The 27,561-nt window shown below is 41.5% G+C and overlaps 1 long non-coding RNA gene across 1 annotated transcript in view; it reads left to right on the top strand.

Annotated features, from left to right (window-relative positions):
* The window catches only part of LOC143443537 (uncharacterized), a 75,068-nt gene extending 49,034 nt beyond the window's left edge, over nucleotides 1-26,034 (top strand). Inside the window, exon 3 of the long non-coding RNA XR_013112622.1 lies at nucleotides 21,939-26,034. This is a non-coding gene — a long non-coding RNA (uncharacterized LOC143443537). The remainder of the gene's footprint in view (nucleotides 1-21,938) is intronic.
* The last annotated feature ends 1,527 nt before the right edge of the window (nucleotides 26,035-27,561 follow it).

The following is a 27,561-nucleotide window of genomic DNA, read 5'->3' as shown; positions in this document are numbered from 1 at the left end:
CCAGAATGACTGAGTTAACTATAATTGTGGGAAGCACAAAGCATAGCTTCTAAAACTTAGCCAATTTATAGAGACCTCTGAACACCTGGACACTCGCTCTACTTCAAAACATTGGAGCATCTGTTCTTCTGCCTACTGGCCCAGGATCTCTTTCTTAAAGAAAAAAATTTTTTATTATTTCTAACATCTAATTTTAGTTATCTTTGTGTCAAATACTTCACATCCTAGAACACAGAAACAATTAAATTAGCCTAAATTTACATTTTAGTGTTTTCTTGAGTGAAGTTAAAGAATTATGTGTAATATTTTTGTATAGCCTAGACATACAACACCATTTTTCCCCACTTGTAATGTTATGGAGTTAACACTGACTTCAAACAGGTTGTGTCAGTGAGTGAGTGAGTGTGTGTGTGTGTGTGTGTGTGTGTGTGTGTGTGTGTAAGTTTCTTTATAGCAAAGGTTATATTTTCTTTCTCTTTTCAAACCTTCCTCTTATATGGAAAGCATACATCACACTGTAGCATGATAAGGGGCCATGGTGACCTCCATGGGGACCATTGAGAAGTGAGAGCATGATGGAGTTAACGCATAAAATCCCAAGAAGAAATTCTGACCTTTCCACATTGAATGAGAGCATGATGCCCACCTTATCTCTCCTCCCACACTGAGGTCAGCCACAGGCACCGCCATCCAGGATGCAGTCTAATCTCAATAGGTCACACAATATCCAAAGTACTTTTCAGAATTCAGGGTAACTTTTCCATAAGTTCAGAACTTCATTTGTGCTTCTTTTTCCTCAACAGTCTTTAGCAGCTCTATGCCCCATTCAGACAATTCTAGAGCCCTAACAATAAAAAAAAAAAAAATTCTTGTTGGCCAGAAGTACACATCAAGTGAAAGGGGCCTTTTAAGGTAGATGACTTAAGGCTAAGTCATGGTTAGTCACCAAGTGAGTATATAGCCATTGGAAAATCACTGAAGCTTTTCTGGACTTTTTCATCCATGAAATGAGACTAGCAATGTTTTATGTCTGGGGTTTCCATGGCTCATATGAGATAATACATGAAAGTTCTTTGTGTGCTGTAAAATACTCCACTACTCCACAAGGCAATTTTACTATTGCTGAGGCTCTGTTTGAACACTGGACCATCTGGCACATACAGAATTAACAGTAAGTCACTACACTGTGACGACCTGACCCAGGGAGCCAGGAAAGGGGCTGAGGTCTTCCATCAAACTCTGCTGATATGTTCTTGGATCAGCCCCATGAAAAGGCAAAAATTTCTCCCTCCTCATTAGCTCACTGTCTGAGGAGCTCATACTTCAAAACCACATCTTAGGGAAGGCTGGAGTGTTCTAATTAAGTATTCTTAGGGAAGAAAGGGGCCTTAAGCCTTCTACTGCTACTTGCTCTCCAGGCTCCAAGCTGAAGCCTGGAAGAAACATAAACAAGTCAGCCAAGGCCTCATCCTACACTCATGCTGGAAGGCAAAATCTCCAGGAGGTTAATTGTGATGAGAACCATGGAAGGTCCACTGCTTTCTCCATTGTCACGGAAAGATTGCTTTGTTATATGTGCTAGGTAAAGAGAGACCAATCTTAGCCATGATGGGACATAATGAGAAATATTAATCTTCTCTTAATTACGAGGTCCTATATGGCATAAGATTCCTAGAAGCTCATGCAATTCACATAGTTTGTCTTTTGATGATTCACAGGTGGCTAATGATGTAGAAAATCACTTCTGCCTCATAAGTCCCCAGCAGAGAGCACAGCATGGATTCATTGCACCCTTTGCCTGGCACCAGTCTCACAAGGCTTGCCTTAGGCAGACATGGCTAATCAACTGCAGGTGACAGGCAAGCAAAGTGTCTGTCATTCCAGCCTGTGTGGAGCTTCTTCTATATGACTGCTCTTACCACATAGTAGAGTGAGGTCCAGAGATGTATGGCACAAGATGTCTAAACTCAACACCCAAGCTAAAAATCACAGTAAAAAATTGGCTAAGTCAGGAGCCAGGAATGGCTACAGATCTTATCAGATCTTACTACTACATAGCCAAAAAAGACCTGTAAAAAAGATCTATTGTCAAAGCTAATCAGAGAGAGAACAGGAAAGTAAGTGACATGCTGGGCATGCCTAAGCTTGGTTTAGGTAGGTTCTGTGAATAGCATCTTGTGTTGCTGGTGCCAGTCTGTTGGTTACAGACACTCTGACAGGGAAGGTCCTCTGAACAGAACAATATTAAAAACCTCTCTTACTTATCTGTAGACTATCTCCTGAAAGTCCAGCCACTAATTGATATAATGTTTATGTCCAGGCAATTTTGTGTGGATGGATGAAGGAAACCAGGAGACTTCAACTCTGTGTTCTAGGTGTCCTTTTCCCCCTTCAGGTGGGTTATTTGTGTGGCTTCTTCTCAGCTCCACACAGTGGAGCTCATGTAAGATCCACCCCAAAGGTATTTTGCCTCAAATGACTGAATCCTGGGCTAATATGAAGGGAAAGTCATCCAAAGAATTATTTTCCCTCTTAGTATCTCACAGCTCATTATATATCTACATGCCAGCTCAGAATTCATCACATGTACCCGTACTTTTTAAAACTGAGTTAAAAATGGTAAAATTTCTACCATTGTGAAAATCTAGTATCGCGTTCCCTCTGGACCTAACATGTTGCCTCTAAAATAGTTAGCAGAAGTCATAGATTAGGGAGCAATCACTTTAAATTTACTCATCTTGGCAATTCTCTGCTATGCATTGATGTCACACTCTGGCTCCTCTGGCTTTTGCACGCCAAACCTATGTTCTTCTGCAAGCTGCTCCCTGTGCTCTCCACACTGAAGATCACTGTCAAAAACAGTATGACTGGTCTGGTCTTGTCATCAGAAAGCTGCTGTATATTATCAGAGATCCAGAAATCCTCATGTATTCTACTGCAAAAAGAACCACACTTCCAGCTTTAGATATATGTAGTGTGTAATATTAAAAAGCAATCCACGCTATTGCTGGCTATGCACCAGCTGGTGGTCTTGGTCTGTTCCCAGCCTGGTATCAAGTCCAAGATCCCATGTTTTCCCTTGCCAAGGCTTCTCCCCATCTCCGAGATTGCTCTCTCCTCCTCAAGGCTGGCTACTGCCAAGCCCACTCAGCACTCCCAAATTTCCACAGCTAGCTGCCACACACTCTTGTAAACCCACGCTCTGCCATGGTTACTTTTCCCTGAAGCTTGGTTGAAGTGCCTCGAGATGGAAAACACCAGACCATCTTAGTTTAGAATCAACAGATAACATAATCGATGGGCGTGGAATGTAGCATCCTATATTCACAACTATTCTATGTTAGAAAATTTCCAGTGGCAGATTCTAGTTCTGCCACTGAACTAATAGCTCCTGGTCTACATTGTGTCTGCCTTGCTCCTACCAACCAAAAGAAGGCCCCCTTCTCCTGCCTTTCCTCTTCCTCTCTTGGATCTGGAAAGTCTGCCTCCTTCTCATCCAGTGATTGACTTCTTATCTTTATTATTTAATCAAATAAGAGAAAATTCCACTACAATATGACACCAAGTTTCTATGGCCATAAAGTTCAGAACCCCACCATTGGGAAACTGAGCAGCTCTTATGGCTATTGATATGTTATGGAACCCACAAACTCACGTCAACTTCCAATGGAATCTTGGGAACATTCATGAAAATCTTGAATGAATATGTTGATGCAGGTGCATGTGGACATGTATACATGAGCACAAGCTCCCAAGTGTGTGATGTTTGGGCTTAGACTTTCCCAATAAGCAAAGATAGTATACATCTTTGGAGCATCAAATCTCATAATTGAGCCAGACTTTTGTGGAGACTGGGACAAGACTTCCTGAATTAAAGTAGTATAGGCACATACATGCATAGTGAACCCTACAGTATGATGAAAAGAAGGCACTAGTTAATGACAACAAAATGCATAATGGATGTGTATTTGAGTCAGTTTCTCACTTAAACAAACAAACAAACAAACAAACAAACAAACAAAAGCTTTCCATGGGAAACATGAAGTAGAAAACAGAGGACTGAGTTCCAAACATAAACTCATCTGTGTAGCTTAGGCTCAGAAAGAGGAGAGTAGGAAGCGGAGGAAATTCTCAGGCCCTTCTTTCCTCTTGCATCCACTGCTCTCCTACACGCAGATCTCCTTTGCCTTCCAGGAGGACCCAGGGCTTACTAGAAAGCCCAAGGCTTCATGTCTGTTTTTCCATAAATGGCCAGTCTCTGGATTTCCTAGATTCCTCATTCTCTCTTCATTAAGCCAAGTGCTTCTTGCTTGAAGGACAGTGGAGGTAGTCCACGGGACAGACAGACGAACTAGGCCATTGGGAGTGTTTCTATGGCTGAGGGGAGACTCCTCAGGTTGATTTTCTTAAAACAAAACAAAACAAAACAAAAAAAAAACAAAAAAAAATCCTGCCAAAGTGTTTAAGGCGTGTAGACCTGGGGAGGCCAAGGATTTAGTCATTTTAATGAGTCACAGTTGCAGCTGATTATTTTGATTTGATTGACTAAATATTTTGCCATTGAGATAGTGATTCAGGAGTTCACAGTGTAGCAACGAGAGGCTGCAGCTTGCAGGGACCTTGGAGATTTTCTAAAGATTTTCTTATGTCATAGAAAGGGAATTGACAACTCCAACAGAGAGCATTGGTCTACCTGGGGCTACGTGAATGAGTGACATAGACTGAGTCAGAACCCACTGTCACAGAGGATACATCATAACAGGAAGCTGGTGGTGTGGCTAAAAGGTAGGTAACTGCTTTCTCTCTTTTCCCAGGTGGCTCTTTTTACAAACAGCCCTAAAAGCTAAATAGGTAGTTTTATTTTTTTTTAAATAAAACAAGTAAATACAAGCCTTGGTTTCTGTGAAGTTCTTTGATGGCTTTTTGTTCTAGATTATAAAAAAGCTATTTGTCTACAGACCAGCATCTTAACAAACGTGGAACAACAAAGGACAATCAGGGTTGCCACACATTCCATGATGGTGGCTTGGCTATTTGATTGCATTCACTGCCCTCTCAATTACCCTAAGAAATAAATGGTAAGATTATGAGTCTATATGTGGCAGAGTCGAGGTTCAACAGGTTCAGACCATGTGAACAACTGGCTCCATGTCACATAGCTGGTAGATGGTAGTATTTGGCAGCAGGGCCAAGTTCCACCCAAGTGCACATAACTTGACCGACAGAAACAGATATCTTCAGCTTAAGCCTACCAAGGGTCTATCTTAGGCCAGCCTGGGCCCCGATTACATAAGTTGCAAATTCAGTAGTTGAAGAGCAAATTGGATGAGCAAAGAGGCATCTGCATTCAGCAGCCTCCTGTGGGGGGTATGTCATATACATCTGTCTGGAGCATGGATTAATCAGGCCTCAAGACACATAGTTGGCAACCCATGAGTCCTGGTTTACAATGCTTGTTGACTACTGAGGTTTTAGTGTTCTTGGGACTGCAAATCTCGGCGCTGCTCAGATCCTTCTTCTGTTGTTCTCAAGATCCATTTTGACACATGTTCACATGTTTTCAATGCTCAGCCTGAACACATGTCATTTATAAACTACCAGCTCACACACACACACACACACACACACACCCTCATTTCATAGCAATCACAATCTGTGGAGACAGTCTAGAGACAAAGAGTGGCACTCCCCTGTGCTAAACAAAATAAATTCAACAGCTCAGTATACACAAGCAGAAGATTTGGGGGGTTCATTTTCATTCCATTGAAAAATTGGGTGTAAAATCTTGAGATTACTTTACATATGCCCTGCATTTTCTGGTTCCAAACCAAATGCGTACTGATTTGAGTGAGTTTAGGTGCTCCTGTGAGCTACCTTAGGGAGCACAGACTCCATGACGACAAAACCAGACTGAGAAACTATCATAAGGCCAAGACAATCATAAAACCATAATGCCATGTATATAAAATGCATTGATCTGTGATTACAATAGTCAAAATTTGAAAAGAATCTGTTGCGTTGCGTTGCTTTAAACATTTTTTGCTTATTTATTTCACTTGACTCTCACAACCACACAGAGAAATGTACAGCATGATATATTCCATCTTAAAATATGGAAATTGAGGCTCATAAGTTTCAAGTCACTTATACCAGACCACACATCTAGGAAATGAAGAGCTAGAATTTAAACTTCCAGCCCCCGGGCATGACTCACATCTGTAACAGGCCTGGAGCAAGTGTTCTATTATCTTTAGTTCCACAAAAGAGAAAAACAAGCTCGAAACAATAGCATACCTTTCCTAAAGCCGCAAAGCTAATGAGTGCTAGGAATCGAACCCAAGACTTTGACCCCAATGTTACAATCCTTTCCATGCAGATCATCTAAGGGAGCCCATGGGTGGGTTTCAGGAGGGGCTGACTTCTCTTTGCACCAGAGAGACTCAAGTCTGCTGGTAAGAAGGCACTTCTTTCTGGAATGGTCCCAGAAGGGGGTTGGCTCCAGGTCATTTGTTTGAGGTAGGAGAGGAAGACACAAAGAACAGTGGTGGAGAAAACCACGCTGTCTTTTGTCTGTGGCAGGCAGCTGGCAAAGCGCTGACCTTTTCCGACTTCAAAGAAGGTGTTTGCCTGACACACATACACCCTGCTTTCTGGAGACTGGAAAATGCTGACTGGTCTTCAGCATGAGCCTAGCCTTGCCGTCAATAGGAGCCATAAACCGCTGTTGAGTTAGTCCAGTTACGCTCGCTCCAGGTACTACATAGACTCCAGATGATTTTGAGCCCCCACAACTTGCCTTGCAAAAGACAGCACTGCTGTTTGCAGATGACGACAGTAGGGCTCTGATAAAGGAACTGACTTGCCCAGATACTTAGCTAGATGGTAACGGGGTCATGACTCCTTTTCTGCTGCACATTGATTGCCTCTCAATACTCAAGTTCCAAATGGAGCTAGTGTTCCGCCTCTCCTCCAGGCGTCCCTGTCTCAGGCATGGCGAGGCCACCCTCGCAGCTCCTCAGAATGGAAACTTTGCCCTCTCTCTTTCATAGTCTCCATCTAGTATGGCAGGAGACTCCCTGATCCTGACATGGACTCATCTCTCAAATTATTCCCTCCCTGTTCAAGGTCTCCATTCCATTTTCCTAGAGTACCTGAAAAATATTATCAAATTTCTGCATCTACAGTGCTTCTCAACTGCCTGCCTGAAGGATAGCCTGCAAAAGGGTTCCATCAGCTCATCCTCAAAATAAAGAGGATTCTTTATTTTCTGGAAGGGAAAAGTATAGCCAATGACAACAGTTCTCATGACCTAAAAAGGATGGTTTTCTCTAAGACCTCTGACCACCTGCTTCAGGTCTCTTTTACCAAACTATTCTTCCATTCTACCATGCCAAACACTACACCATAGCCTGAACACACAGTATGCTCCCAACTTAGAAATATGCCTCCAGCTTCTGCCTATGCCTAGAGGGTTGTTATCCCTATATACCTGCAAAGTCTATTCCTCTCTATGGTTTAAGTTTTCACTTGAATTCCCCTCCTAGAAAGACCTATCCTAACTTCTTGCACTTAAGATTACTGTCTCTTCTTGAAATGCTTAGCCCTGGTTAGGATGTTCTGCATCCCCAACCTTGTAGCATTCAGCATCCTTACAACTTATTGTATTTGTGTTTCTAAGGTGGTTTGAATGAGAAAAACTAGTAACCAAATATTCAAATATCCGAGCCTGGGGGGGGGGGCATTTTTTATTAAAACTACCACATTCCACCCCCTGGTCCTCATAGGCTTGTGGCTATCTCATGACACAAAAGTAACTTAGTCCAACTTCAAAAAAAAAATCCCCATAGTCTTTAGCAGTCTCAAAATTGCACAAAAGTCCAAAGTCTTTTGACTTTGTCTAAAGACAAATAGATTTCCATTTATTCTGAGACTCAAGGCAACATCTTAGCTATGATTGCCTGTAAAATTTGAAAAAGCAAATTTCATGCTTGACAGTTAATGGCACAAACAATACATTCCCATTCCCAAAGGGAGGAATGAGAGCATAGTGAGAAAATACTGGACCAAAGCAAGGCCCAAATCCAGCAGGACAAACTCCAATTTCTGTAGCTCCATGTTTATGTCAAAGGTCTTAGATGACTCTGTCCCTCCAGCTTTTCTGCCTACAACCTTTCCCTAGCTTTCAGACTTAGTATTTAGACCCTGAGCATGACACAGAAGATAGTCCCAATAGAACATAAGTCTTACAAGGGGAAGGATTTTGTCTGCCTAGCTCATTGCTGTATTTACACTGACAAAACAATTCTAGCATCTTAGATACACATAAAATAAGTAGTAAGGTGAGTGAATACCAGTCAAATGAATGAGTGGAGATGTCCCCTTCTCTGCTGTAGGGGATAAAGGGCCTGTTTGAGTGTGTGGGAGTGTTCTTGGACAGAGTAACCCCTAAACACCAAACCTTCAGGTTCTGCTTCCTTCCTAATATCCCTCTCTACCTCGGCCTTTCCGAACATCTGATTCCAAGAGTCAGGAGACATACTGGAAATTTGTGGACAGCATCGATTCATGAGCATGAAAAAGCAGCAAAATTAGCTCATGAGAGAGCCAGCTGAGGCCAGACTCTGCCCTGTACATGACTTCTAAAGCACTCCTACTGTTGTCTGGTTGTAAGTAAGAGGAGTCACAGTACTGGACAGAACACCCCTTTTACAGAAAGGATGTTTCCCAAGGATTGAGGCTTTCCTTAAGACTCTTAAGCTAGAATTCACCAGAGAGCAGAGGCAGGTCAAGCTGCCTGCCTTAGCATGAGCTAACTATGGCCAAGTGTAAATCAGTACCTCAAAAATAAACTTAAGGATTCCTACTCTTTCTTGTTTTCTGCAGTACTGATGATTGAGCTTCTGGGCCCATATGTGCTAGGTATGTGCCCAAGTTAATCCCAGCCCTCAAAGATTACTTTAATACTGATCTTATTACCCTGTCCATATATGCAAAGCAGGTGATATTTACTTTCTCCTAGAAATTAAAGAAGGTTCTGTGATAGCAGCCATTTGTAAGGCAGTGTAGACCCTTCTCCTCTAAGTGGTTTCCAAAACTTCAGAAATGAGTTGAGTGATAGTTATTTCCTTGCTCAGTGACACTCAGATATTCCTGAGACCTTTCATGGTTTCACCAGAAACATGGAAATTTCTACCAGAAATTCCAAATTTCTTCTATTTATTGAGTGGTGGTAAGAGGTCTACTTCTCCTGGTGATGGCCCAGTTGTAGCCACCATTCTCTTGGGAAGATCAGAGATGTACAGGATTTCTATAGTAAGATTCATCAAAAGGGCACAGCTTACCAATGCACTCCAAAAACCTCTTCCTACGTGAGGTACTGAAGGAAAACCAAGCAGAGGTCTGGACCTAGAGCTAGAAGATGAAGGTTTAGGTTCACATTCACTTGCTTTATGTCTTTAGGTGGGTCATTTTTCTCCCTGAGTCTGGCTACTCTGTTGTAAAGTCAACACTACACACACACACACACACACACACACACACACGCCCATACATGCATGCAACACATATGCACACACACATATGCACACACATACACATACACAGACACGCATACTCTCACTTGTATACAACAGTTGTCTCATTACAGATCTTGGAACTTCTCTGCAAACAATAGAGTTTAGTTAAAGATTAGGAAGTTTTACAGTCCTAGAACAAAAAAAGGCACACTGCTCCATAGGTTGCTAAGAGGATGCTATGGGGTGTTTCAGACAATAAGGAGGCCAATCTCAGTGGCATCCATTGAAGACTGGCATTCAGGGTTGATTGCCAGTGCCACTACCTTCCATTTGACCAAGGCACTGTGCTGGGTATATGTAGTCAGATGAGGTTGGTCAAGGTCTCCAATTCCTTTCACCATAAAGGCCACAGAATAACTAGAGTCACCTGGGCATGGCCCTGAGCAAAGCCTGCCTTTGTTTGGGTGGCATCTCTCATTTATTTATCAGCTCCCTGGGGAAGGAGCTGGTGTTGTTTGGCACTGACAAAAAGAACAATGCAGCAAGTATTTATAGCTCTGCCCGTGCACCTGCAGGGGCTTAGCTTGGCACCGAGCACTGATAGGAATGAGAGAATGGTGTTTTTCTTCCTCTGCACCCAGCAGCAAGAAGGTACATTTGCCTGCCATTTAATTCAAAGTGTGCATAATGAACCGTGGGTTAGATAGTACTGTGTTTTATGTCCTATGGAATACTGGGCACTGACAGCGTCACCTGGCTCCAACTCTGCTGGAGGATACTAACAACAGATCATCTATGTGACTCCAGAGCAAACGGAGGTCCCACCACCTACTGTGGAGCCACTCTGTCTGGGCAATGGAAAACTCCATGTCTCCACAGTCAGCCCATGTCCTCAACCCTCTCAGCTTACTTCTGTATTGGAGGTTCATTTTCTTCATAATCCAAGTTTAAGTCTTTAGACATAGGTCTGCAGTAGGCTTCAGAGAATATAAGTAGATAACACATAGAGACATTCTCACAGAGCTTACAAGGATATAGAAAGCTTCTTCTTCTCCTCCTTCTTCTCCTTCTTCTCCTTCTCTTTCTCCTCCTCCTCCTCCTCCTCTTCTTCCTCCTCCTCCTCTTCCTCCTCCTCCTTTTTCTTCTTCTCCTCTTCTTCTTCTTTCTTCTTCTTCTTCTATTGATTCTTCATGATCTGTCTTTTGTGTGTATGTATAAGGTGTATATATAGAAAAAACTCAGAAAGAGACAGAGACAGAAACAGAGAGAGACAGAGACAGAGACAGAGACAGAGAGAGTATTATAGTGGTTTAAGTCAGAATTTCTGGATAAGCTCCAGTTACACAAAGATGAATATCAGGTTCACTCTCCGGCTGAAGGGTGCAGATTTCTCCATGATTCCTGTTCATGCCCTAATTTCGAAAGGTAATGCTTATTACACAGAGGAAACAAGGAAGTATGCCCTGTCAAAGAAACTAATTCGGGAAGACCAGCTTTCAGCATAGAGAGTAAAGGGCCTGTGAGAATGTCTAGAAAGTGAAGCTAAGAGTGGCTGTTGGGCGTGGCTCAGCTGGCCCCTGACATGGGAGCTCAGTGGTTTCCTGGAGTGAAGAAGGCTGGGAGGAAAGGTAAGAATGGACAAGTGGTCACAGGGGCAGCTTGGTGGAGTACGAGGGTAGGATGGGGTGGGCTGCCTGACAGAAACTGAGAGTTTTTGAGATTTGTGCATGAGGAATTTTGTGCATTTTTGCATCTTTGACCATAGAAGATGAGGAAAATGTTTTGAGATGATTTGTTCTCAGCACAAAGGAGCCATAACAGAGAGAAAAGGGACAGAGAATCAGCAGTCTTCTCTGAGTAAAAAAAAAGTAACAGACTCAGGGATATCAGAGAACAGGGAAAATGGGACAGAGCTGAGAAGAGGGTGCTAACTGGCATGGATGGTCTGCTGTTTGGGTGCTGAGGGAGAGGCAGGGCAGTTTCCTCTATAACACATGGCATAATTTTTTTTGCCTCTCTGCCTGCCTACCCTTCCCACGAGGCCAAATTCTCCATGGAATGGAGAGCACCTGCCCCCTCTGTTTCCTCCCGCCCACCTTCTCCTCACATCCGGCAGTCCCTGCCCCCTCAACCTGTTCAGAAATGGCTCTCTTGAAGGTCACCAAGGCCCTCTCCTGACCAAATCAGCAGTTTCTTCAGCCCATTTTAAAAACTTCAACTTCAATATTCTTGACCTTTTACTCTTTGAAGTTCAGCTCCAGGATGATTAAATTGCTTCATGCCAACTCTCTGGCCTTTTCTTCTCTCTCTCCTTATTGCTTTGTGTCCCATGAAGTAGCTTCTCACGGAAGGTTCCTCCTCTGTGTCTCCTCTACTAGAGTAACCTTCTCTGCCTCTCATCTTACTCTTCCATTTCCTCTTTGCTCATTCTGCACCCCAGCACTGGCTGGGCTCCCAAGAGTACATCCCAGTGAGACTTGGAAGTTGTAGGTCTTTGATAATTGTGAACCCAATATGGCTCTCCTTCAAGGGCACTTCCTCCTTATTCCCGTTCTTAGCCTGTCATTCTCCTGACACCTACACTAGAAATTTCTGAGCCAATTTAAATGTTTTTCTCTCTCACCACTCCTACCCAAAATCATCTTGGGCTGCTCTGCTCTGGGATCTCACACCCACTAGGTCTAGTGTAACCCTTGTATAAGACATGGTATTCACCTCTGGGTACTCTATGAAGACTTTCACTATAAAATGTCTTGCATAGAACTACCAAGTACATCTTTCTAAATATGGTTCATGTTATACAAACTCTTTTTGACACAAGTTAAATGCCTGTCCATGATCTGACTTCTCAGAAAAGAAAACAAATAAAGGAATGTAGTAGGGTGGCCTAATGCTGTTTGTATTCTAGTGGTAAATTGGGGTCCCTAAGAGGGATTACTCCAAAGACCAGAGAATCCACCTGTAAGACACTGAGTGGCCCTGTGCCCCCCACCCCGGTTAACTGTGATTGGTAAATAAAGATGCAGACAGCCAAGAGCTGGGCAGAAAAGAAATAGGTGGGTTAAGTTTTTTTGCAGACTTGGGGGAGAGAGAAGACCATAAGGAGGGAAGGAGGAGGAAGATGCCACCATGCAATAAAGGAAGAACATGCAGAAGAAGAGAGAGGACAGTGGCCATGGGTTAAGAGTGAGGAAAGCATAGCCCTGAGGGTGGCACAATTGAAGCTAGGAGCAGCCAAGATGAAATATAGTAAATAATAATTCTGGTATTTTGTTAGGAAAGTAGATTCAACAGTGTGGAGGTAAGCAGCTGCCCAGCTACTGTGCTGCTTACAGCCCACTGTAAATATAAAGGCTGTGTGTGTGTGTGTGTGTTTATCCAGGAAACCAATAACTGAAGGCAGAGTAGAAACCATTTGCCGGGATCTTTAATATTTTCTACTACCAGGGGAAAATAAATTAGTCTAAACAGACAGACTTGAAAAACAGTGCTAGCCAAAAGTAAGGTAAGAAAATAATGCAAATGTAAACATTCAACTATTGAAACACCAAAGAAAGACTTAGTAAGAATTAGAGTTAAGGAGGACAACCCAAGACAAGCTGATATTTAAAAGGATAAATGAGGGCTTACAGGATAAAGAAAGTGGGAGAATGTTGCATATAATAGAAAGAGAACAGCAAACATAAAAGACACCAAGGCATGAGAAAACAAACATGACTTAGAAGGGCTACTGACTGGACACAGTAGGATGATGAAAGGGCTTGGGCCTTGTAGATCATTTGAGGACTACAGGCTTTTCCTATAGAGTAGCCACATTAGAGAGTCACAGGACTGTTCATCAAAGGGTTATTGCAATGGCTTATCTGTGAGTGGAAAGGACACCAGAAGTAAACTATGGGTCGGGCTGGAAGAGTGGCATAAGGCAGGGAGAAGGTGAATGTCAGCATATAAGAAACAGAAAGTGCAACGTGAGCCTAGTGACTAGTCACATATGGAGATGCCAGGGGTGCCCCAGCAGATTCCTGAGAAGACAGTCAGAAGAGATAAAGTAAGAACTGGCACATCAGGGAGAGTGCAGACAAGGCAGGGCTGAGCTGAGTAGAGGAATCACCTGCCATGCTGTGTGTCCCTGCAGCATATCCGTGTCTGCAAGGCTGGTGCTCGTGGTGACCAGGTGTGATACCTCAAAAGCATTGACTGGGGCTGGAGAGATGGCTCAGTGGTTAAGAGCACCAACCACTCTGCCAAAGGTCCTGAGTTCAATTCCCAGCAACCATGTGTTGTCTCACAACCATCTGTAATGAGATCTGATGCCATCTTCTGGTGTGTCTGAAGACAGCTACGGTGTACTCATATACATGAAATAAATAAATAATTTTTAGAAAAGCATTGACTGTATTTCAGAAAAGCTGGATTTGGTCCAGTGAATCGTCTCCCTTCTAGATTGTTCTCCAAGCCATTGCAGTATTTCCTAACAGATTTGAGAAGATCAGCTAAGCATGCAGAAAAGAACCTCTAGACCTAGCTTGGGCTTCTGAACCCTCAAAGCCCACCCCCCAGTGACACACTTTCTTCAACAAGGCACACCTCCTAATTCCTCTAAGTAGAGCCACTCTCCAATGACCAAGCATTCAAACACAGTACAGGAGTTTATAGAGGCCATTCTTACTCAAACCACCACAGACGTTATTGTTGAAAACATCAGGTACCTGAGGAATGAACATGGAGAAATCTAGCTGCCACTCAAATGGATGCTTCATTTCTACTGTCTAGCTTTCATAGTGCTGGAAGGTGCCATGCACACACTACCACAGAGGAGAAAACCAGCTGTCAGTTTCACGCAGGTGTGAACTTTGTGGGCTACAACAAAGACCTTCCTGACAAGAGCTGACCACTGATGAGATAGTGGCATACATGTTATGGAAATAAACAACCCATTTTGATTGGACTCAAGGCCTTCTCCAAGAGATAGAATCCATAATCCATACATTACTGTCAATGAGACCGAGAATGTGGCTGGGTAGGTCATGGGCTTGGGAAAGACACTTGCTACTATTGTACTGCTAGATGGACACAGAAGTTAAACTACTCCTAGTGACTTACTGGTGGACCCACAGATCAGTACATCACCCAATCCTCATCAGAGAAGCTTTCTTCTTTCAGTAGATGGCAATTAACACAAAGCCCCACAACTCATCAACCTGCAGAGAAAAAGAGACTTTGCAGTGCTTGGCCCTAAACAGGATATCTGTGCCATACTCTCCCCTCAAGGCTTAGAGAGCAATGCAGAAGAAGAAGGGGTGGAAAGATTGTAGGGGCCAGAGGTGATGAATGACTTCAAGGAAACTTTTCTAGACACAACAGGGCATAGATGCATAGATGAATTCACAGCGATCATGAAGGTATGTCAAAGCCTGCACAAGCTCAAGACAGACAAAATTCTAACAAAGAGGCAAGGTGATGTTGAATTCCCACTCCTAGCTGAGGACTATTTGCATTTGATTGTTTCCGAGAGAGGGAAAGTCTGCTTTCCTTAATGGTGTAACACCTCATATATCAACCATACTCCAGAATAGGCTCCATGCTCAAGAATAGTCAACCAACACAAACTGAACTTGATGTGTCTGTAAGGAGTCGGGGGAAAATAAAGTTGGGTGGGTAAAGAGGTCAGGAAGGATATGGGAGATGTTGGGGAGAGGAATAAATATGATCAAAATGTCTGACAAGAAATTATCAAAGATTAATAAACATAATAAGAGAAAGAATAAAGATTTTAAATTTGGGAAATAAATTGGTTTCTACTTTAAAATTATGAGAAAAAGTTAAAGATCTAATATGATTTGCAGCAGGTGTTTTTGTTGCTGAACAGTTTTATTTTGATGGGGAGATTGTCTGGGTTTGGGTTTGCTTGAATAATTAAAACACATCAACGATTTAGCATACTTTGCAAGGATTGTTTCTGCTAGAAAGTTATTTTGGCATGGTGAGTTATTATGCTGTTTTAGGCTTTGTTAGAATTGAGACAAGAAAAAAAAAACGTCATGGTGCCTTATAATCCCATTTGGTTTGAATTAACCAGGTTAAACCAAGGTATATCTTGGAAACAGTAGAAAGAAGACTATTTAGGCCAGAGGAAAAGTTGATATAGACTTGGAAGCCAGATCAGGGAACTTATCTGAAAATTCAACCTGGTCCCAAACAAGAGAAAAATAAAAATCCTACCTAAGGTTAGGCACAAACAACTTCTTGATTGACAGTGGAGTCTAATCCTTTCTGCAATCTATTTCTGGAATAAGGGATGCTGTGGTGACTCCATGGGTTTTCAGTTTAGCCCACTCATTTTCATGGTTTTCATTCAAAATACAAGGCATGAAAAGTACTGCGGACTGAACTGTTTCCCCTTCATTTCTCGATGGAATCACTAACTTCTAGCATGAAACAGACTTTAAGTAGGCCACTGAGGTTGAATGTGCTCATAGGAAAGTCCTCAGTCAAACAAGGTGAAGAAGAGGAAGAGACTCCAACAGCCACACAAAAGAGAGGTCATGTGAGCAGAGAGAGGTAGCCTTCTGCAGGCCAAGCAGAGAGGCCTCAGAGAAATGAACCCTCACAGCACTTAACTTTGTGTCCTAGCCTTGATAACCACAATAAAATAAATCTGTTTCTACGTCCATAACATGCGATGTTTTGTTGCAACAACCTGCCCAAGCTATTATAGAGGGCAGTTATAACTAAGAAAATCTCACCAACTCCTTATTGGTTCAATACATCTTCATAAAAGGCTGTATCCAACATATGTAATCCAATGCAAATTGCAATATTGATACAAAACCCCTATGCTTTGCTATAATCTCCTGCATGTTTTTATAACAAGCACTGAGGACTCAGCATCCCTGTTTTTTTAGATCCAATGCTGTTGCTTACAGTTGCACTCCTGTGGCTCCTACAGGATTTTTTTTTTCTGTAATCTAAAATGAGACACTCTTTTTCACAATGTATGAGTATTCCTGGGGATACAAATATCTACTCAAACAGGATAGAGAACCAACAACAGACAAAAGCAAGATACTACCTAAGTCCAATTTGATGAATCAGTGAGTTTGGTTGGGGTTACTTATAGGAATATTGGTGAGGTGTAACTTATAGAAGCAATGTAGACTCAAAGACTGCTGTATTGCCAATGCTCACCCAAGCATGGGTGGCAGCTTGTGAAAGCTGGAAACCTGGAGTGCACCACACAGACTGTAGGCACATAAATAGATTGGAGAATGGTCTTTGCAGGTAACTCAGTAGGTCTGAGCCTCTTTCAGGAAGCTTGGCTGCTTTCCACTTCTGCCACAAACATTGTCCTGTCTGAGAGTCCATCTGAGAATGTATCTCCGCTTTTACATTTGGGGAAAAGGTCTAGTGAATCCTGTTAATTTTAGGACCTTCCTGAAGCTACTGAGGTGTTTACTTCCTGAGCTTAAGGCACTTCCTACAGGATGGAATGTTTCACTTCCACTTAGAAATCCTGCTGGTTTTGTTTTTCTTCTTATAAATATTCTGTGTCTTAATGAAGAAACTCCAAGATGGAAGTTTTTAATCTCAGAGGAAACCACTACACAACATCGTACTAATTAGAATCCCAAGCTAATAGACAGGCAATGATCACTTTGTTCAAGAACTTTGCAAATTAGTTTGACAGGGAGAAGGTAATGGAAACTGAAAACTTGACAGATAAAATACAGACATAGCTGTCCTTTCTATTGCCTTGCAATAAACTCTGAAGATAATTGCTGGGTTGCATATCTCAGATTTGAAGTGACTACCAAAGCCTGTGTACTATTATGAACAATGATTTTTAGGGTTTTTAGTTCAGCCTCTGAAAGGATTACCAGTGAGGATGTTACTCTTGTGTAGGAGATTACCACACATCTGTTTTGAGCTCAGAAATAGGCGTCTGTGACTACTTGTAGACTGGGTGGTGTGCGTTCCAGTGTTTTTAATTAAAGCATCTGAAGACCTAGAGGGGTCATGAAGTGTTATAGGTAAGATTATTTGACATAGCATTAGGGAGCGTCCATACTTTACTGACTGAGGTTTATGTGATTATACTTGGAAGCCTTGGAGCTGAAGTCTAGCAGTGTGACAACTCACACGTGGGACATGCCATTTAAAAAGATTTAATTTAAAGTGTGTGTGTGTGTGTGTGTGTGTGTGTGTGTGTGTGTGTGTGTGTATACACATGAGCCCAGTGCCTGTGGAGGCTAGAAGACATAGGATCCCCTAGAGCTGGTGTTATAGGTGATAATGACACAGCTAGGAGCGAAACTTACGTCTTCTGTATGAAAGCTAACACTCTTAAATGCTGAGCCATTTTTCTAGCTTCCAACATATCACTGTTTAAGTTATTGCTTTTAGTTATTGTATGAAGTAATGGATGTCATCGTGGTTTTGCAATACACATCCAGGAACATTTGACCTTTGACACTGCAACATGATATTGTCATCTACTGATGTGTCGGGCTGCCTTCATAGCTAACCCATAGGCCTCATATTGGACATGCCCGAATATATTATTATCCTTTATTCTTATCTCTATCTCTCTGCCCTTCCTCATCCCCTATCCCCACTCCTGTTGTTCTCCTTCCCAACTTCAAGAGTCCCTCCTTCTGTTTCAGTGACATTGCCTTTACTTATTCCCCTTCTCCTCCTTTTAGACTTTCCCATTCATCGTCCCTTTCCTGTTTTCAAATCATATACAGGAATGTAAACTGAGAATCCCTGTGAAAATATGTAATAGTTGTCTGAGTCTGGCTTATTTATTCTTACCATAATAATTTTTCAGTTCCATTCTCCTGAAAATGTATTAACTTCCTTCTTCCTTATATCTTTGAAAAGTTTTGTGTATGTGTGTGTGTGTGTTTATATGTGAGATTTTCTTTATCCATTCATCTGTTGATGGGCATCTAGGCTTGTCCTATCTAACCTATTGTAAATAGTAGAGCAGCAAACCTTATTCGATCAATGACTTTGAATGTCCATGGTGTTCACTGATGAGAAATCTTTTCCTGATAATGAGACCTTAATTTTTGCCTTCTAAATATTCATTAAGCACTTTCTTGGGGCATGTATTCAATGTGTAGCAAAGATGAGACAACAGAGTGGGGACAGCATAGATAGGATACAAAGGTGACTCATTTGGTCCCAACCCTCCAAGGAATACACTCGTTAGGAAAACGGGGTTATGAAGAAGAAGTGGATGAAAGGAAAAGAGGAGGAAAAGAAAGAGAGAGGAAAATGCTAGGAGAGTTTTAAGATGAGAGTAGCACTGAGGGGGTGGCGGTGGGGGGCCGGTGAGTTACTGCAAGCCTTGGGGATGGTGAGTTGGGCAGTTAAACAATACTAGTTCCATCAACTTGGGAGTTTGCCCTTAGAGTTAGCAGTCATGTCCATGTGTGTGCAAGATGGCAATCTCCACAGCTAATTATTTCTATCTGTTCAGGTGGTGAGAAAGGCATAAGCAAACTTGCAAGACAGAAATAGAATTGCAGATTTATACAATGGCCAGAGGTGAATCACCAGAGTCTTCTGGACAAAGATGGTCATCTACTGAAATGTCTAGAAGATGACTGAAGTCATTTAATGGACAGTAGAGAAATTTCACCTATGATTTTGTAGCTTCCTGAATTCTTGCCCTGGCACTATAGTTCGTAAATGTCTGTGTTTTTTCTTATCCCGGGGAGAAGACTGTGGCCAAGGGCTACTTACAGAAGGCTCTGCAGAAGTGACCTATATTAAGATGAAAAACAGCACATTTGATTTTTATCTTCTGGCTCTGTGGGGTCAGCACATTAATGAAATGAGGAAGACAACTAAAAAGAGACAGTCCAGCCCTGGAAAGCAGGTGGGACTCTGGCATTACATAGAGTAGTTAGTAGTATTTCATAAGCCAACTTTGACCAAACCACTCCTGTAAAAGCAATTCTGAATGATACAAATACAAACACTGGGTGAGCCGCGTCAGTAGGTAAAAGCACTTGCCGTCAACCTGACAACTATTCAATCTCCAGGACCCACAGGGTGGAAAGAGAGAGCTGACTCCTACAAGTTCCCCTCTAACCTCTACATGTAAACACACACACACATACACACAACAGAAGTATTAAAACACAAAAACAAATAAAAATGCTTTCTGAAGATTTCAAAAAGAGACAACCAATGTAGGACTAGGCTAACTAGTCTGAAAACCCCTTATTGGAGGAGAGAGGGAAATGGGGAAAGGAAAGGAAAGAAACAAAGTTACCCCTTATACTTTGCTAACTAGAGGTACAGTATGATGTGCATGTCCATCCATCATTTCTGAAGGACATCCTGCTGAATGATCACCTTGTCGAGTCTCTTCAGGAACTAAGTTCTGAGACTTATGGGGAGGAGGTCTAATGGGGCTGAAGGGGAGCCCCATGGAGCAGAAATTGAACTGGGGAAATAGGGGCAGTGGAGGTACCAGTCCCCCTTACAGGGGCTCTTGAGTTTTAGTGAGACTTTAGAGATGATCAAGTAAAAGCAGGGGACAGATGGCCTTTGTGGTCTTTCATCCACCAGTCATTGGATGGGGCTTCCTCTAAGGACAAGCATAGTAGCAAAGCACCGGGAGCTGTTCTTTGGCTTAGAGAAATGGCTAGGGAAGGACCCAGGAACTGAGAATGAGTGACTTCACCCTTAAACCGACATCTAGACCACAGCAAATCTGGACTGGAGTCCTAGAAATTCCTTGTAAATGTGACTCTGCAGAAGCTGTTTCCTGTCCCTGAGCCACTGGTTTCTCATCTACAAACAAGAGTGGGGCTAGATAGCATTCAAGGTACCATCTAAAGTTTGGGGCCAGGGACATAAAATAATGGCAACGACTTACTCAGTGTGAACAGTAATTGTCTTCCCATCATGCTTTGTATTCTTCTTTCACCACCAAGTTTCCATGCAATTCTGTCTGAAAATTTTGACACCACTCTCTCCTCTGTTCTTGCTTTCATCTGAGCAAGATTTCAATATGTAGTACAAGCTGACCCTAACTCCCGATCTGCCTGCTTCCAGAATCCTGAATTCTAGGATTCTAGGTGTGTGTCACCATGCTCAATCTCATTCACCCATCATTTCCCAGTTGGCTGATTCTGTGATGGAAAGTGGAGTACTTGGTGCTATTGATAAATGACAAGTGGATCTATTAGCCAAGTATGTTCCCCAGAGACACAAAATGCTCACCTTCAAAATGAATAAAGCTGTGTCAGATAATGAGTGATATGGTTTGGGAGGCTAGGGATAAAAGTTTGGTATCATACAACTTTTAAAGTCACTGAAGGTGTTTGTAGGGGTACAGTGGCTGAATACTGAATTCTAGAGATCATGCATGTCATAAGAGGGATCCATAACACAAAGCTGAGGACCACAGGATCTATGGAGGCCCACTCAAAACTATTTTTTTTTTTCATTTTTCGGACAGGGTTTTTCTGTGTAGCCCTGGCTGTCCTGGAACTCACTCTGTAGACCAGGCTGGCCTCAAACTCAGAAATCTGCCTGCCTCTGCCTCCCAAGTACTGGGATTAAAGGTGTGCACCACCACCACCCAGCCACTCAAAACTATTTTAAAGTTGTATATCAAGCCAACAAATAATTGTATAAAAAGGCCATTTCATTTATTTTTCATAATACCCCCCCAAAAAAATGAATGAGTTCCACTTATAGCACATGATGGAAGCAGCCAAGTGTACTGAGGTTGTCTTGTGAGTGTTTGCTGAAGAAAAACGGTGTAACCTACATGCAAGGTAGTGAGAACCAGACAGAAAGTTAGGGAAAATGCAGTACTTTAAACTAGGACACTATAGAGTCAGGGCTTGTTCAGTAAGTTACAAGCAACATGTAAAGTAGAAAGGCAATTACCAGTAAAACTACAAGAAAGACTTTTGAAATGTAAAGAAAAGAACTTCCAAAGACTTCTGAGAATTCCTTGAAAGCTGTGAACATTCATAGAACGTCCTCCTTCCAGGTCAAGGGAAAAACCATCTAGCATTTGGGTGTCATAAACAACCATAGTTCTCTAGCATGCATCTATGTTCTTGATAAGAATAGAAGGTGGCGAGACTACAACTACTAGTAATACAGACTGTGTACTCAAAATTACAGTGGTAATAATGACTGATCAATATTAGATGCAACGACAAATTCAAGGCACTGAAGAAGTGAGAACTCAAAAAGGAATTCAAGAGTAGATTTAGGGCTCCAGGCATCATCTTAGGTGCATCAAAAGGCAACCTGAGTGTGCACAGCTATAAGCCTATCTATTCCAAGCTTTATATGTCTACATATAACATGTCTCTCCTTTTCTTGCTAAGAGGTAAGTTCATAATAAAAATAGTAATAATTCTATTTTGCTGTTTCTTTTAGAGCTCAAAAGTGGGAAGGGCGATGGAACACTATCTCACAGATGATCCAGTGAAGACATGAGAAGCAGCTAGCTCAGTGGTCCGGTCAAAATGGGTGATGAACTTGTCATTATGTCAGCTTTTGCCTCTGTGCAGATATAGCTGGAACATGTGTTTCAAAGTTTCTTTATAGAGCATAGTCAAAAGCCAGAGTCTGGCAGATGAGTGAGCTTCAGGAATGGCCTTCATAAAAAAAAAAAAATGGCTTTGCTTTGTTCTCCTTCCATGCGTTCGATCCAGTTCATCAACCATAACCAGCTAGGCGAATGCAGACCAGTGTGACTGTAAGTTGCTTGCTGTCCTGCTGGCACGTCATGCAGCTTTCCACTGAGATGCAAGGAAGGATTCTGAGAGTAAGCTGCTCGCCACTCCCTTCTCAGAAAGGGATGCCAGGCCAACAGCAGAGCTTAGGAGGCTGGAGAAAGGCTGTGTATCCTATGCATGTGTGTGAACTGGGAAACTCCTCTGTAACCACAGGCTGACCAACACCAGTTTAATTGCTTCCAAGCATAAAAACATCCCAAAGCCACTTCTTTGATCTAAAATTGTTTCTCAAGTCCCACAAAGTAAATGGTGGACAGCACTGCTTGTCAACAATGCCAGATACTGTAGCCGCCAAATAATCACCCGTTCTGTTCAAACGTTACAAATTCTCCTGTAAACTGGTCACCATGAAGAACATCGACAATGATGGTGAGCTGACCAAAGGGAAGACCACCTGCCAGAGTTGTGGATAAAGAAAGTCAACGGGTCTTTAAAGAACCAGGAACTTCCTCATTCATTATTTTCTGAGTTCCCTGAAGATCTGTGAGGTTGTTGTCATCACCACCAACCCCTGCCCCCATCTCCAAGCAGAGAAAACAAAGAATAAGGAACACAAGAGAAATTGCTGAAGACACAACAGATCTAAGAGGTTTTATTCAGGATTCAAACCCACCCCTGCTCATCAACATGTTGTCTTGGTTCTCTCTCTTACTTCTTAGCCACCTTGTAGACTGGAGCCATAGCTTGCATTTGGGAGATTTTCCTAGAGAGCAGAGCTCTCCTGAGACTTTCCTTGAAGGACAGGATTTTAGTTGACTGTTGTCAGGTCAGCTTCTAGCACTTGATTGGCCTGAGTATCTGAGTGTCAGTTGCTGACATCTCTGCACTGCACTTATAATGTGGAGCTGTGGAGAGGTCCAGCTTACAGTTTACTAACCATGTAATGGCCTAGACTTGAGACATCGTCAAGAGTCTACTATATTGTTAGGATGGGGAAGGGTCTACCACAGTTGTTCAAAACAGTTTGATAAATCTCACCATCTGCAATGTTATAAAGAAGACTCATCATCACCTGGTATTAGTATGACAATCAGCCTATAAATATGAAATTTAAAGCCATATGATTAGATGCTTTTTTCCCTCATGAGGAGAATGAAATTATATGGTAGATTTATATATTATTTTTACATTCTCCTATAACTAAAGACTTAGTGTGCACAATGAATGTGTAGAAATATCCAAAGGGGGGGTACATAAAAGAAAAATAAAAATGCAAAATTAAGGCACATATGAAGAGTGTCCTGGAAGAGGTTTCAGATAATGGAAAGTCATGTGGATGGACTGCTAGAGATTTCAGAATAGGCACATGACATAGTGAATTCAGAGAAGCAATCATTCCAGCAAATTATTCCAAGGAACCAAGCACTAGTTCCTATGCCTCCATCGGCCTCATTGTAAACCAAGCTGTCTGTAACTACACAGCTGTCATACAAAGAAAGGAGAGCCAGGTCAATAATCTCATGTTGCTTACACAGGAAGTGGAAAGGAAAATAGAAAATAGGGATGTTGCCCAGTGTTAGAGGGCATGCTTGCCTACCATGCTTGAGGCCTTCTTTTCAAACCCTTGAATCATAATATTAATTAATTAATAAAGTTTTTTTAACTAGTTGAAATGACAAGTAAAAAGAATGCAGCAATTAGAAAAAAAGGAGCAGCAGAAAGAAAATTACAAGACAGCACAGAAATTAAATAAGTCTAGAGTTAGTTACTTGAAAATGTTGATAAAACTGATAAAGCACTATCCAGACAATCATAAAATAAAACAAAAAAGAGAAGGTATTGTCTACCAATAAAGATAATTAAGGAAGAAGCATCAGGGTAGATCTAGGGACATTAAAAGCACAAGGGAACTCGGTGAAAATGGTGTGTTAATACATTAAACAGTCTGAATTAGTTGGACAAGTTTATGTAAGGAAGAAACCATCAAAGTTAACACAGAAAAAAAAACACATAAAACAATATTTAAATCTACTAAATAAATTGAATTCCAGTAAAAAATTTCCCCAAAGAAAGCACCAGCCCTAAATTACTTTATTGCTAAAGCTATAGCAAGCATAGAAAAAATAATGAGTTACAAATATCACAAAAAAACTATAACTGATTCTTGTCATATGCACACTTAAGACACAAATGAGAATCTTTGTATACATAATTTTATGGATCTATAAATCACAATAAAGTAGAAAAATCTTTGTAAAGTAAAAGTTTACATCTGAATAGTCATATCTTTTTTATATAAATTGAATCTGCAATTTAAAATTCTTTTGACAAAATAAGATTTGAGCTAAGATGTTTAACATGTTTACAATGTGTGACACCAACCTCACATAAGCTCAAAGAGCAGAGCAGGAATAATTCCTTTCTGACTCATTCTTAGGAGAACAAAGTTATATTGACATGACAGCCTGAGAAATATACTTCAATAGTTGTGGCACTGACTGATATCCTTTAAAATCAAATGAAATTTTTTTAGAAATGCATTTGCAAGTCAAAGACGAATAAAGAAAAAAAAACCCTATATCTTGTGATGAGTGGGATTTATTCCAGAAATACAAATTGGGTTAAGGATTGAGAAATAAATCAGTATAATTCAGGGCACTAAAGGAATAGAGGATAGAAAAATTACATAACTGCCTCATATATGTGGGAAGTGCAGCTGATAAAATTTAATATTGATTTGTGGCATTAAAAAAACAAGCAGTAATAATTTAGAAGTAGAAGATATATGGTTCCATTTATAAAGTCTAAGAACAGGTAAAAATTAATATACGACTAGAAAACTCATAAAATGGCTTACTGTGGTGAGAGCTGAGGCAGAGCCAGTGAGAATTCTTGAAAGGGCCTGGGAGATATGAGCACAAAGAAAGAGCTTTGGGTGGTGAATATAGGAATGTGTCATTGTCAAGTGTCAGCAAGTCATCATGTAGAAGTTGGGAGTAGAGCAGAGGCCACTAAGGGACAAGAAGGAGGCTAGAGAGTAGATTCTGGGAATCAAGAGCAGTTGGAGGTAGGGACATAGTTCTATGTTGTAGAGCACCATATGACAGTTCCACTGCATTTCAAAATAAGTAGAGAACACCTTAAAGCTTTCCAGCACATAGAGACAGTTGAGGACATGGAGATGCTAGTTTCTCTGACCTGACCACCACTGATTGCATACTTGGGCTAAACTGTAAGACCCCCCTCAAAAAATACAAATGTTATTCCAACCAGAAAATTCAAACAACTCATCAGAACAAATTCTCAAGGCCTTAGTATGTCATTATGTCATCAAGTAGCATGCATGTACACACCCTATGCACTCTCACACACACACAAATACACACACACACACACACACACACACACACACACACATACTCACTGATCACCTGTAACAAAAAATCAATTGTTGAAATTTAGAAGGATGAAAGTGGCAGCCGCATAATTTCTGTCCCCTCCCAACTTTCTACACTGAATAGAGTTAAAGTAACTAGATAGCACAACTGCATAAACAATACTTACACTACAATTAATTGATAATGCAGAGTAGATGGGTCCAATCACCAATGGCCATAAGACCTATCCACACCAGACTAATAGAAAGCAAAAGGCAAACAGGAGCCTGGCTCACCAGGGAGTGCTTGGCCTAGGTACTTGCAAAAGTAGTTCCCTTGTAGTGCCTCATTAAGTTATACACTTAATACTTTCTATTTCTCTCATCTATATTTTAATAAAATCTATATGTATATAAATGCATGTGTTTGTGTCTCTGTATATATATGTATGTATGTATGCATGTATTAAGCATCTGTCATCTATGTATCTGTCTTTCTGTCTGTAATACTCAAGGACATTACCTTGAACAAAGATGTTTAAGGAAAGTATCTTTCACATTGAGAAGGGTTTATAAAGCATCAAGATTACTTTTTATATACTGGGTTAAAAGGTAGAGACCCACCTCTGTGCCCATCTGCATCAATAAAATGAAAACAAAACGAAGACAGTTAGAGCTGAGGCTGGGGCTTGGATATTAATCTGTGAGCAATGTCAACCATCCTTGCTTCCGATTCTCCACCCTCACATGTACTCCACTGGGACCTGGCTCTCCCTTTGTCCCAGGCAATTAGCACAGTTTACACTTGAGTGATCATTGTTTTGACCCGCCCTAAGTCTCGGCATCCGGACTCCATCACCCACCATCTGTCCACGTGCCAGGAGGACTTCTCAGCATCTCCAGCAAGCACCGGAAGTGGGTCTTGGCCACAGGCCTAACCTGTGACAGGTGGCCAAGGGACAGTCTTCTGTCATTCATGATCTCAAGGACCACAGAGGATCAAACAGCTACAGATTTCATTGTCTATTTTGCCTTGAAGATAGAAAAGACAAATTTGGAAAATGGAGAAGATGAACGAGGTACAAGGATGAAGAAAAGACTTCTGAGGGAGCAAAGGAAGGGGAAAGGAAGGAGAAGAGAGGATGGTGGAGAGGAGACCCTATGTCCCAGTATGGATAAGTAAGGTGCCTGCTTGGCCAGGGAAGGAACACTCCTGTGAAGGTTTGGCCACTTTCAGAGAAGCTAAACTTTCTTATAACTAAATAGTTTCAACATTTAATAAGATACACACAATCTTTAAGGAGGCTTGTTTCTCATCCTTATCTAAATATTTATTTGTGGAAAGGGGTTTCCATAGTAACTAGGAAAAATCAGAAATTCTCACCAAATCCACAAAAGACCAAAGTAGTCTCACACTATCACTTAGAGATTCTAGGGAGCCAGTGGTCATTCTTGGACAATGGTGACATCTGAATACAAGAAAACAGCCTCAGACTTGGACTTTGCCCCTTTCTAATTACAGGCTGGATACTGGAAAGCTAGTTGGGAATGAGTATGGGGATACTGACCAGGTCAAGAAAAGTAAGCATGTCAAGTCTCTATAATGCTGCAGGGGCCAGAACTACCTCTAAGCCTATGCATCTTGTCACCTACAAGAATTGTCTTGGTTGTGGTCTTTAACTTGCAGAATCTTCTAAGAGTGGCCAGTGTTGATAGTCAAAGACTTGACACCCTGTATCTAAACTCATCTTTGGTAAGAACTTGGTGGGCAATGTCCTGGAAAACAAAATTTTGTTATTCATGGTGACTAGTTTATTTTGGATAAAAATTGGAGAGCATTCATGGTGGCATTTAAAATAATGTCCCATTTTTCTGATAATTCAGATAATTCAGTGAAGTACTTGCCATGTAGGCATGAGGATGTGAAACAAGACAGTCCTCGGAA

Source organism: Arvicanthis niloticus, chromosome 9, assembly GCF_011762505.2.
Source record: "Arvicanthis niloticus isolate mArvNil1 chromosome 9, mArvNil1.pat.X, whole genome shotgun sequence".
NCBI lineage: Eukaryota > Metazoa > Chordata > Mammalia > Rodentia > Muridae > Arvicanthis > Arvicanthis niloticus.
This window is presented reverse-complemented; position numbering and strand designations above follow the sequence as displayed.